Source organism: Cryptotermes secundus, unplaced genomic scaffold (assembly GCF_002891405.2).
Source record: "Cryptotermes secundus unplaced genomic scaffold, Csec_1.0 scaffold73, whole genome shotgun sequence".
Classification (NCBI taxonomy): domain Eukaryota; kingdom Metazoa; phylum Arthropoda; class Insecta; order Blattodea; family Kalotermitidae; genus Cryptotermes; species Cryptotermes secundus.
In genome coordinates, this window is record NW_019738871.1 from 1,885,998 (window position 1) to 1,898,855 (window position 12,858).

At 38.5% G+C, this 12,858-nt stretch overlaps 1 protein-coding gene across 3 annotated transcripts in view; it reads left to right on the forward strand.

Annotated features, from left to right (window-relative positions):
• LOC111871061 (medium-chain acyl-CoA ligase ACSF2, mitochondrial) overlaps positions 1-12,858 on the forward strand; it is a 74,511-nt gene that overhangs the window by 4,848 nt on the left and 56,805 nt on the right. For 2 of the 3 annotated variants that reach the window (XR_004513729.1, XR_004513730.1), the window contains exons 2-6: positions 1,620-1,754; positions 7,024-7,167; positions 9,814-10,027; positions 11,808-12,001; positions 12,481-12,661. The gene's annotated coding sequence lies outside the window, so the exon portion shown is untranslated. Of the gene's footprint in view, positions 1-1,619; positions 1,755-5,733; positions 6,310-7,023; positions 7,168-9,813; positions 10,028-11,807; positions 12,002-12,480; positions 12,662-12,858 lie in introns of those variants that run through there. The other variant, XR_004513731.1, reaches the window with a different exon arrangement.

Sequence of the window (12,858 nt, forward strand, 5' to 3'; positions counted from 1 at the left end):
TTCCCACTTGGCTAGACCCCGGGATCGAACCCGGGCCGCCGTGGTGGAAAGTCAGCGACTAACCGCTTGAGCTATGGCGCGGCCTATGGGAACACCTTAGTGCAGTTGCTACCCTGTCTATCGTTATCCTCATGTCAGCTCGAATCAACTCCACCAACTGCTTCACTGTTTTTTTTATCATAACCTTCATCAGGGCGATCTGGTTGGGCATCATCTGCGACTTTCGAACGTGTTTGAGAGACATTCTCGCCCCAGTTGTGAATAGATTTGCGCGACAAACACTTCCCTCCGTAAACAGGAAATATTTCTTTATGAATATATTTGCAATGAGTCCCTTTGCCCACAAAAAACGCATTAGAGAACGCTGCTTTTAGGTAGGATACCCCTCAAGCACGGTCGCCGCTTTCACTACTGAAACCAGCCTCTGGACATGCGCATGCGCGTCTGCTGCCTAGACCGTATGAAGATGGACTGCGCTGCTACCTAATGATACACATAGAAAAGCTACTACATTTCTTACAGCTGTTTTATTTTTGGTTGTGCCCTATTTACTGACTCTCCCTCGTAAGAAGGATCGTATTTTATCGAGAAATTATTGTCATAACAAACATAATTTTAATGTCTTGTGGCTTTTCCCGCTTGGATAAAGCGACCAAAGAGTAAAAGTGACCATTCATCTCAACTTAATGCCGAAGTTAAGATTACATGACGCTTTTCCCACACCAGAAGTCTTCATGGTATGATGCTTAATCGCAGGCACACTTTACGTCTCGCGTTTTCACTGTTGTTCACAAGTAGGCAAATATCTTATATACTACTTAACATTTAAGGTTTTCATGGCGGTGACTATGAAAAATGCCGTCTTCCGGGATGTGAAGCCGTGTAGATCCTGTGAGAACTGACGTTTCGGAGGAACGTATCGCCTCCCTCTTCAGGGTAGAAAAATCCGCGAGCGAGGAACAAGCTTGACCAGAAGGCTGCCGAAACGTCGGTTCACGCGGGATGTGCACGGCGTCACATCCCAGAAGACGGCATTCTACATCTTATATACTTTCAAAGGGTTTAATAAGTTTCCTTATATTATAATTTTATGCTCTTTTTTGAACTACTTAATGGTATCGAAATCAGCGGCCGTGGAGGTTCGTTGCGCTGATCACGCGACGGCCTCTATCCACTAAAGTTGGCACTAACTTCGGCGACAGTCGGCGGTCGCTCGGTCGGTTTAGTTCGTTTGTGTACTAAAGCCAAGGAGTTTTATAGTACTGTCTTCATTTACTTCTAAAGAAGCCTTCTTAGTAGCTTCTAAAAGAGTTTATACGTTCGTCTTTAACATTTCTGACCTGTATTCGTGAGGTGCTCTTTTCAAATTTGGGCCAGAACCTGAACTATCCTGCCTGGAGGGCAGTCCCGCAAGACAGCTGCGGGGAAGTACCGCTTCCTTTCATAACATTTCCAGTTCGTCTTCTACGAATTATCCTACCGTTTGACTGTAGCAGCATCAGCATAACCGCGGGATCCTCCATTTGGTTCCAGTCCTTCCTGAGTCTTTTAAAACTTCCTTAAACATAACCTATAAGTTCTGGAGAACTAACATGCAGGTGACATGGAATATGTTACAGGAGCTTTCTTGGTGCCATATATCATCATGCTGTTCGCCATGGGACTTCCCATATTCTTCTTGGAACTCGTCATCGGACAATACTCGGGCCTGGGACCCAATAAGGCCTTCCAGAGGATGGCACCTATCTTCCATGGTAATTGCAAGAAAATTGTAATTTAATTATGTAGTACCAGTTACTCGGTTTTACTTACTTACTTAATCCGTTCTTCTTGTACTTTTACGGTGTCGATGTTGTTTCTTTTTATTCATTTTATCATTTTACAGATGGTAGAACTCCTTGGACGAGTGACCAGCTCGTCACAAAGTCTCTATCTAAACACAGGACAACACAAATACAGAATTAACATATACACATACCAAACATCATGCCTTGTGTAGGATTCGAACCCACGATCCCGGCTTCCAAGCTAGCGAAGACAGTGCATACCTTAGACCGCTCGGCTACTGTGACCGGCAGTGTATAAGTATAATATATAATAATTCATTTCGTACCTCACAGGAAACTGATCCGAACCCACGATCCCGGCTTCCGAGCGAGCCTTAGACCGCTCGGCTACCGTGACCGGCTATTTGGATTTCGACAAGCCGAAAAGGTTGCGGAGGGAAACTATTATATTTTACCCAGTTCACGATGTCTGTGTAACAAATATAAACATGTACCATGCAGGTTGCTGTTAACCTCCTAAAGTTCAGTGATTCTACACGTATATGTACCTTAAACTTCTAAACAACTAAACTTCTGAATTCTGCTCACAGAGTGCATTTGTGTCTTTCATATGCTTTTCACCATAAAAGAAATTGTTCCCTAAAGAGTCTTAACCGGCTGAGCTTTGTAGCGGAGTTGTAATGTTACATGTAAGATACGAGCTAAATTATAAAATATTATTGAGAAGAAACTCGGTCGTTAAAAGGTTAAATGCAGTCTTCTTTTTGGCCATTAAACAGCAGAAAAGCGAGACTCCACTATTACAATACACGTACTGTAGTAGAATTTGAGTTTTTCATGGTAGTGGCTGGTGATTAGTTTTTATGTGTGAATTTCAGAATTTCACACTTCCTGTGCTACAGTTTTCGACTAAGTGTAAAGTAAGATTTATATTTGTAGCGCCTAAGCCTTGTCTGTGTTTATATATACTTCTTACAAATTATGAACGAAGTGGAGTCTTCATTGAACATTTAGAAAACCAGTTCTCCATGAAAATAAACTGTAATATACGGACTCTGACATTACCCTACAGACAAAAATGACGTCGACAAGAAAAACATATAGACTGTATTATATTAAGGGGCTATATTGGGGTCCAGTGCGCAAGCGCGCTAGTGTTGCTCCAACTTAAAAATACGTATTCATGTCGGATCTGAAGTTCTCACAGTGGTCACTGTGAAGAATATTATCATCTGGGGTGTGACACCTTGTAGTCCGGTAGTTGTTCACCGACGTTTCGGAGAAACGTACTTCATCTTCCGGTTTCGCAGAGTAAGCCAGACAAGCAAGGAGCATGATAGTTCTCTTCAAAAGATTCACTTCACAGCCATATCCGGATTCTTCAAGGTACAGATTTCAAAGAAGTGTGGTGAGCAGTTACTTCCGGTAACATAAACCAATCATGTAAACAGATTATTTCGCCCAAAATGTATACACAAGTAACTTGCACACCTTTTTTTTTTTCCTTGGCACTACAGCCCCAGTGGGCCTAGGCCTACCTCCATGAACTTCTCCGTTCACTTCGGTTTTTCTAGATCTTACACATTCGGTAGGACTCCTTGGGCGGTTGATCAGCTCGTCGCAAGGCCTCTACCTGTAGAAAAACACAGAAAAACGCACACAAACATCCATGCCCTGAGTGGGATTCGAACCCACGATCCCGGCTTCCGAGCGAGCGAAGACAGTGCATGCCTTAGACCGTTCGGCTACCGTGACCGGCTTGCATACCTTATTTCCCTTACATAGCCAAAACTTAAACAGCCGAGTCTATTAATAGGCGTAGCTGGCTTGCTGCTCTGTAAGATTCCTCTGCATGCCGGGATCAAGTCCTGATAATTATTATTATATTAAAGCAAGTCATATGGCAATGAATATAACCACACGAACTATCGGTGGCGAAGCACCATGCGATGAAGGCGCAGAAGAGATAGTTCGTGTAAACTAGTATGTAAATTTGTACGTCGATCACAACAATTGCACAATTCCAATAAATAACTGATAGGTTCGAATGTCGATAAGAACAGTTAGTTTAACAAGATGTTATTCTTTGCTACATGTTTCGGTTATTTACGGCCATCATCAGGTATCAGCCTCAAGGTGTGGTCTTATTGCTGTTGGGGAAAAAATCCAAGTGTTCATGCTATGAAAGGCAAGTTGCTCCTCGTCTCCGGTTTAAGTATGAAAGTGGAAGAAATGTTACAAATTCCCATACTGATAACAATGGCGCCCCAGCCGTACAGTACCTAGAAACTTCCATTAACTACCTCAGCTAAAGGAGGATCTTATACGAAGGTGATAACAACAACAATGCTGATAACAAACAAATTAAGTTGCAGGCGATAATGGTGTACATTGAAGCTACTATGGCGTCATAATCTGAAAAGGAACAGTGAAATGTTTGCTCGCAGACGTTGCCATACCAACAGACAAAAACACGATAAAGACTTGAAGGGATCTTGAAATACAAGGAACTTACGATAGATATATAACTTATATGGAATGAACTGCATGATACTAATAGATACGGAGGCAATTGGAAGCCTATCGAAGTCATCTGTGATATACATGACATCCTTGGTGGAACTGCAGAATGCGCATATTCTGGTAACTGCATGTTTCACATAGTGGAGGGTGGAGTCCAGTTGGGTCCATTCAGCACGGCGGGCGCTGATTGGCCTATTGTACCTGCCCCGGGTGATGATGATGATGATGATGGAGAATTTGGTGGAATGGAGATTGGCAGGGGAAACAGAAATACTCGGAGAAAACCTACCCCCAGCGCCACTTTGTCCACCACAAATCCCACTTGACCATACCCGGGATCGAACATGTGCCGCCACGGTGGGAAGCCAGTGACTAACGGCTTGAGCTATGGCGCGGTCTAACTGCACGTTTACTAATGTAAGAACTTATATTCTTTGAAACTTAATATTAATTAATGCATATGTGTATGCTGTTTCTCCTTTTACATATCTTACAAGATATGTCCACATTTCTTTGATTGAGTCGCCGTGCCAAATTAAATGAAATGATTATGGTAATGATGACTGGAGCTGTCACCCCTGCCCCGAAGTCTTCGAGTCATCTGCGGACTCTTGGTCAGGTCATAAAATTGGACCAGTTATTTAATATTTATATTTTATCCGTAATTTACAATTTAAAACTTTTTTTTTTTCAAATTTGTGTAAAGGGACACGTCTTAGAAAATTACCCAGCTGTTTCTCATTCATAGTTTTATTTTATATATTGGCATCACTGCATTCTTGTTCAAATGGAAAATCATAGGAACAATTTCAACAGTAGCGTGGCACTTTTGTTCAAATCGCATGTCACAGGAACAACATCAATTGCTGTTACCAAAATGTGTTATTGAGTGTGTTATTTATGGGCGTAACTTGTGAAATATGATTATAAATTAAATCAAGATTCTACAAATTAAATAAATTATACGTAGTGTGCTTTAAATTAATAAATTATTATTAATTGAATTGTATTATTTTACAGTTACAATAGCCAACGAGGAAAGCAATGGAAATATACTTTTAATGTTTTTTCGTCATTATGTCCTTCTATTGCTTTGTTACTCCCTGATGGATAAGAACATAAACCTTATAATTTGTTCCAGATATTAAAACAAATACTTGAGAATCCTCTTTATATATAATATAACCCTTCCCGTCTCTGCCCCCCCCCTTCCAGTATCTCTAGAAGAACTGAGAAGGTGGCAATTCTCAAGATGACAATGTCTGTGGTTACAGTTACTGTGATAATATGCAACAGATTACAGCAGATATAACTACGTTTTGCAATAATGAAACCTCTGGAAACCAAGCCTGACATAGCCCGATGCGGGGGGGGGAGGAAATGCTTCTTCACACACGTAGCCATATAATGGACTTGCAAAACGGGAACTTCGTAATTCTAATAATTATAATGAAAACAGCAACAGCAGCCATAACTTCTGGTGGACGTGTGGTCGAATGCTATAGGCTACATAACGGCGGTCCTCGTTTGGAACCCGTTCTGCAGCAGATTGACCCCCGTCACAAATCTGACCTCGGCAACTGCTTGGAGAACCTGTTTGCATCACCTCGCCCCCCCCCCAGAGGTCGGAAAAATGTGCAAGACGCCGAATATTGCGCTGTACTCCTCTGTCACATTTGGAGGATCATCTATCCTAATATCGGCAGCAACATTTATTATTCTAGCCGAAATTTCTACAGTACCTCGAACTAGGCAATGACTGCCTAGCCACTCACAAAATTCACCCTTAATTTCTTATCCACACAACATATCCTTTTCAGTTGCGACTAATTGCATCCTTGAAAAGCTCAATTAATCAAGGAATTCCTTGTCATTTATACAAACTGAGGGTTTATTACTGTGCTCAAAACAGCCCTGAATCCCGTCTTGGGCCAGATGAATACAATCTACGCCTTAACTCCTTCCTTCCGGAAGATCCAGTTTAATATTATCCTCAAAGGTACATCCACGTCTAGAAATGGTTTCCTTGTTTAAGATTTCTCAATTAACATTGCTGTATGCATCTTTTGTACTTCTCATGCATGTACACCCTCCACTCATGTAAACCTCCTTGATTTGGTCACACTAGCATAATATCTTGTGAAGAATACAAATCATTCAGAAATCTCCATGCTCCTGTTACTTGCTTTGACTTAGATCAAAATATTATCCTTAGTATATTGTTCTCAAACTCCTTAAATATCTTAAATATCTTTCTGTAAGATGTCTGATACAGTTTCTTTAAAGAAACTCAAAGAGGGAAATTTTGTTTATAAAATTCTATTTGCTATTTTGCGTCGACTGTGCAAAAAAAAAAACAATTTTTTTCGTAAATAAAATATACATATGAAATAAAATTTGTCTCATTAACGACATGTGTCAAACTTTCCTATATGTGCTAAATATTTACCAATAAAAGGAAATATGCTACACATAAGTTTTTATGCATGGTATAGCTCAGTGTGACCAATTTAGAGAAAGGTCGAATTTAAACTGAAAATGTGAAGAGACTGGTGAAAACTATGCAAAATGGAAGAGAACAGCCAGTGATTTTGCTAATAATTAACCATCTATAATATTATATAACCTGCTGGGATGTTCTGTCAGTACTTTCAAATGTCAGTACTTAAAAGAAGAAATTGATGTAAAAACTCACTAACTGCTGTGTTCACAGGGCTCGGCTATTGCACTCTGATTGTGATTGCACTTATCACCATCTATTATCAAGTTATTATTGCCTGGACTATCTTTTACATCTTTGCTTCATTCAGTAGTCAACTTGGTTGGAGCTCTTGCGGACATGACTTCAATACTGACGGTGAGTCTAAATAAGTTTCTGTAGTCAGTGCCGAATGAAGACATGATAAGCCTCTAAGCTATATCAAGATTCAAAGATCCCATGTTACAAAAAATAAATGGAAGGAAGTGTATTACATTAAAGCAGAAAGGTAATGAAGAAATAAATGATAAACCATTACATCTTCATATATACATGGGCAAAAATTATAGAAAATATATATCCTGCAAAAACACCGTATTTGCATTATCAGATACCTTAATATTTCTTCATTAGCATACATAAAATTGAGAACTTATATTTTATAGAAACATAAGAGCAATCTCTCAGACCAAAACCTCATTAATGGCAGTAGAAATGCAGTTTGTAAAGACAAATGCAGACTAGTATGGCAAACAAAAAAAAATTGCATTAATCCTATATGCATTATTGTATACCTTTTTATTTCTTGCTCAATATACATGAAATGGGAAAATTTTAACATAAAGGGGCACGAGAACATCCCACAGACCAGCACTTAGTAATTGGTTACAGCAGTGTAATTTACATTTATACTGTGCACATAACGTAAAAATAAGAAACATTTTCTTCCGTGGTTTTAAAAGAGTAAACTTACTGATGGTGTCATCAAATGATGATCAAAAGAGCTTATAATTTCCTTTGCATGTAGTGCTTCATTGATGTTTGCAGTTTGTTCTTAATCCTTTTCAGCCAAATAAATTACTCTTCCTTCAACAGTCTGTTACCATTAGACTTTAAAGTAACCCCAGTAGTACTTCTACCTTAGGCAAAGCAAACTGACTCTTATCTTGGAAGATGACGTGTTCTGGTACCATACATGCGCTTTATGGGAATAATTTTGCTTGAGGCAAAAGCATGGAAGTGTTTTATTTCCCAGATATTGATAGCAACATCGCCAGGATAGTCTTTCATCTGAATGTTTGCACCTTCACACAACTATTCCTCTGAGCCTTCTACCAAAAACGCAAATCTTTTTGTAGAATTATCATATATGATTGCTCTTTTTTAAGTTGATTCCAAGGGCATTCATTATTTGAATAAAATAGTTTACCCAGAATTTGCCTCATGGGAAAAGTCTTTCATCAGATTTCAGTGCATCATCATCATTGACTTGTATATTTGTACTCTTTTTCTGTTATTTATATGCATGTGATCTGCATGAGGCTTTGAGTTCTGTTTTGCCAGTCCTTTCTTGAGTTTCTTCCACCAAGTGACTGAGCTAATTAAGGTTTGCTAAGGGCAATTTGTGGGTCCTGTAGGACTCTGCTACCATTGTGGAGCAGGTGTAACCAGTGATTCAAAGGATCTAACATGAATACAAATTCTGAACTCTTCTGTTTTTTAAGGAAAATGCAAGCTTTTCTTCCAGTGTCATCTTTTTCACTCTACTGGTGTGAATATGTGTAAGGGCCTTAGTAATTGAATTAGAACTCTTAGCTATGGCTAAAATAGCTTTTGCATGTGCTTCACATCTGATGTTAGAGAGCTATTTTGGTACTATGGATTCATGATCAAAGAATAATTTGAGTACTGATCAGCATTCACTATAGAGATTAGGAATAAAATGCACATTCACTTCACACTTCACATGAGAAGACCACTGTCAGGTGATATATATCTTTAGTTGATGAGCATCAGAAAGAGCCCANGGTGGACAGAAGACATGTACACATATATATCGTAATTATTTTTCTCTAGAAGTTTCTGCTGTGTGCCATTATATCTATACACCATGTCAGCTACATTATTATCAGACCTCAGTATTTATTGAAGTCAATTTTCCAGTCATTACTCAGATAATCCAGCAATTTGTTGGCCATATTTCCACCTCTATGATTATCTAATTCAAGGAAAGGTAGAAGGAATTGCATGAGAAGACCACTGTCAGGTGATATATATCTTTAGTTGATGAGCATCAGAAAGAGCCCAGCTATAGTCACTCATATATGACATTACCAAGAGAAATAAAATGTGCAGTAACAAAACAATTATAATAAAGTATAATATGATCCCTTCAAAGGGCGAATTTGTCAACTGAAACATACAGCAGAGTGCTTCTTTGATTCCAGTCAGTGCTGGCACTACACCATAAGCAAACAAAGCTATTCTCTAAGATTGCACAATTTTTGAGGTGGCACATTTTACAGGTCCCTTTCATTATTTTACATGGATCTATATATCCGCTCTCCCATACATCTTCATGGCATAGTTCTTAATTAGTTATGCACAGGGGCAACTTTACCTTTCATAATCTTTTTAGCTTTTGTCAAATGAAGATTAATTTATACTGGCCTTTTGTACATATCATGACCATTATATTGGCAGTGGCCTAAACATGTTACGCAGCAGTGTAAATAGAACTTTATTATGAAATATAAAACCAATGATAGTTCTCATGAGAGTATCTGAAAATTTTATATTCTTAATTGTGGCAAAGTTTTTACAAAGTTGATTTGCTTTTGACTCAGAGGGGGTGAGGTGTGAAATTTCTCATCTCCAGGACTTTCACCAGCCTTGAGTCCAACTAAACCCTCCTTGATTTTCTCACTGTCCACACTCACAACTGAAAATATAAGCATTTTGATGGCTGAAGAATAAAAATAAAAATAAATGTTCATGTAAAATATGTTCTGTGTCTGAATGCAGATTGTTACTCTGAAGCAGCCAATGCAGAATGTTTGAGTAAGTCAGAGAATGAGTCATGGCCACTCACATTTATACAACGTACTTGCCGTCCAGTAGGAGAAATTTGTGCAGAGTATAACCAAACTATGCATAACCGCACACACTGTTTCAATGGCACTTATAACCATCTTAATGCTATCGTTCAGAGAGTGTTGTCTTCTGAAGAGTACTATAGGTAAGTTGTTTAATTTGTTAGAATTTATTTGTAGCCCCCATCCCCCACCATTAATTTGTTTTAATTTCCTATCTGACACATTGGAGCAGTATCTTTCTTGGGGAACTGATAGTTGATGAACTGATACTAAATTTCCTTACCTTTTGTAAAACCAACAATTCATTGTTTTGTTCACAAGAGCCTGTCACTGGGTCCTGTCTTGAACCAATTGAATCCGGCCCACCATATTTCTGGGTACACCTAGGTTTCCTAACTGGTATCATCCCTTTCATTTCTTGGATTAAATGTTATATTCCTCTCTCATCTCCCCACATTCCATCCATCCCATCCTCCCTGACCTGATCATCCCAATAATAGCACAAATTATGATTCTCTTCAGTAAATAATTTTCTCCATACTCCTATTACTCCCTCTCTCTTATTTGTAAATATATCCCTCTGCACTCTGTTCTCATGTACCATGCCATTGTGACAAAGGACTCATTTAACATAACCTCTGTTTTCCTAACATCAAGAATACCAGCATGGTAACCATGTAAATTTATGAGGTTGGGTGACACTAGCAACATCGGTAAGAACACTAACATAATAGTGTAAGATCATGAAATTTTTTGTAGTAGGTTTAGTAAATTGTTTTTAAAACACTCCTTCATAGAATTAAAAAGAACAATATTGTGACTGGGCTCTTTAGCATTTGGCATGGCAACTAATAAAGAGGTGCGCAAGAAACATGATATGCTTTCATTCATTCATCAGTAATCTGTCAAGATGACAGGTCCACAGTCTCTTCCAAAACAGTTCCTCCACTTAATGCGATCTAGAGCTTTCTCCTTCAAATGAAAATATCCTCTTCTGTCCCCAAGGTCATCCAGCATCTTCTTACGTCTTCTTCCTCGTTTTCTGGTCACTTCTATCCGCCCCTCTATCATATTCTTTATGGCCATTGATTATAATTATACCTACAAATTCTCTTATGACATATTTTTTGTACATATTAACAATTAGAAACATGATGATGATGCTAGACTTTAAGGACCTTTCAAAATTTTTCAGCTACTAGTGGCAGTTATGTACAGAAATTAACTATTAAATTATATAATTCTTATATTATTATTTCTTTGTTAGCCCCACAACATCTGGAATGCAGTATGTGTCATAAGTTAAACCCAAAAAATGTATCAGTCAATTAATATGAAGAGACTTTACTTGGGGGTATAATGGAAATAAAGAGTATTTGTGAATGATATTGGGATTAAAACATTCTGGGGCAGGAGGGATATAATAGTTAGGAAATGGAGAAAATTATATACTGAGGAGCTACATTACTTCAAGAAAGCCTATGATTCAGTTAGAAGGGAAGGATTGTACAATTTTCTGATAGAGTTTGGGGCACCCATGAAACTAGTTAGGCTGATTATGCATAAATGTAAGGGAAATATTGAAATGAATCACATGAAACTTATTTGTTAAGGATGAAAGAGATTCAGTTGGACCAGGACAGGGTCCAGTGGTAGGTCTTTATGAATGCTGTGATGAAATTTCGTGTTCGGTGAAAGTAGAGAAATATTTATCAGCTGTGTGCCTCTGAACTTTCAAGTCACACACCAAGAAGTCAGTTCCACTATGAATTTGATTTGATTAAAAATTTCTGTTTTTAAATTCTTGACATGAGACAGTTCTGTGACCTATAATTTTTCATATAGATACACATATGTGTCCAGTAAAATGAATTATATGAAATATCTTGATACTCAGAGACTTGATTCTTTGTTGTTTTGCAGAGACTATGCACTGGGTATCAATGGAGCAACCTGGGAATCGTGGGGCATACTCCGCTGGGAGATGGTCCTGTGTCTGCTGATGTCATGGATTATCTTGTATCTGTGTCTCATGAAAGGTGTCCAGTCCTCTGGGAAAGTCACATACTTCACTGCTATCTTCCCTTATTGTGTACTGCTGGCTCTGCTCATCAGAGGTTAGTTTCTGTCTGTCTCTGTTTGTGTGAAAGAAGTATCACTGATCCTTAAAATTATATTGTTGTTGCTATGGTTATTTTTATTATTATTTTTATTGTTGTCATCAAAGACATTGTCATTGTTGTTAAACTGAACTGTAGAAATATGTGGTTGCTCTTATGTGTTGTCTACTGTGTCAGTCAGATGTGAACTATATTTCATCACTGAGTCCAAAGCACAGATCTTGATTGGTGTTTTGTAACAGAAATTGCTCCTTATAAAAACCGAAATTTTCAAACTACTTAGAAATTAATTCTTATCTTGCAACTGCCATCCAGAAACACACTTTCTCATGCTTGATGAGATATGAATATCATGTTAAATGTTCAATATAATATGAGGTAGAGACTTTCATGGAACTCTTCTGTACTTTGCTGAAACACAGTCTGCATGATAAACTGATTCTTTATTTGGTTGCACTGAGCTCTCTTACTTTCAGGAGTAACATTAGATGGGGCCTATGAAGGCATCATATTTTACATCACTCCCTCATGGGAGTCACTGACCAATGCACAGGTATGGGGTGATGCAGCTTCACAAACATTCTATGCTCTTGGCATAGGATGTGGCTCACTGGTTACTCTTTCCAGCTACAGTCGATTCAACAACAATTGTCACCGGTAAGCAACTTTTGACACAGACTGTACTACTTTTTGAAGATTTCCTCTGTTAATTATTACTTACTTACTTACTTACTTACTCATGGAGCTGAGCCCTTCTGGAGGAGCCGCCAAGTCTGCAGCTACTCAAGAATTTCCCAGCATTTTATGGAACCTGAAGGTTCATTACCATGCTACCAAGAGCCCTCCTCTGTCGA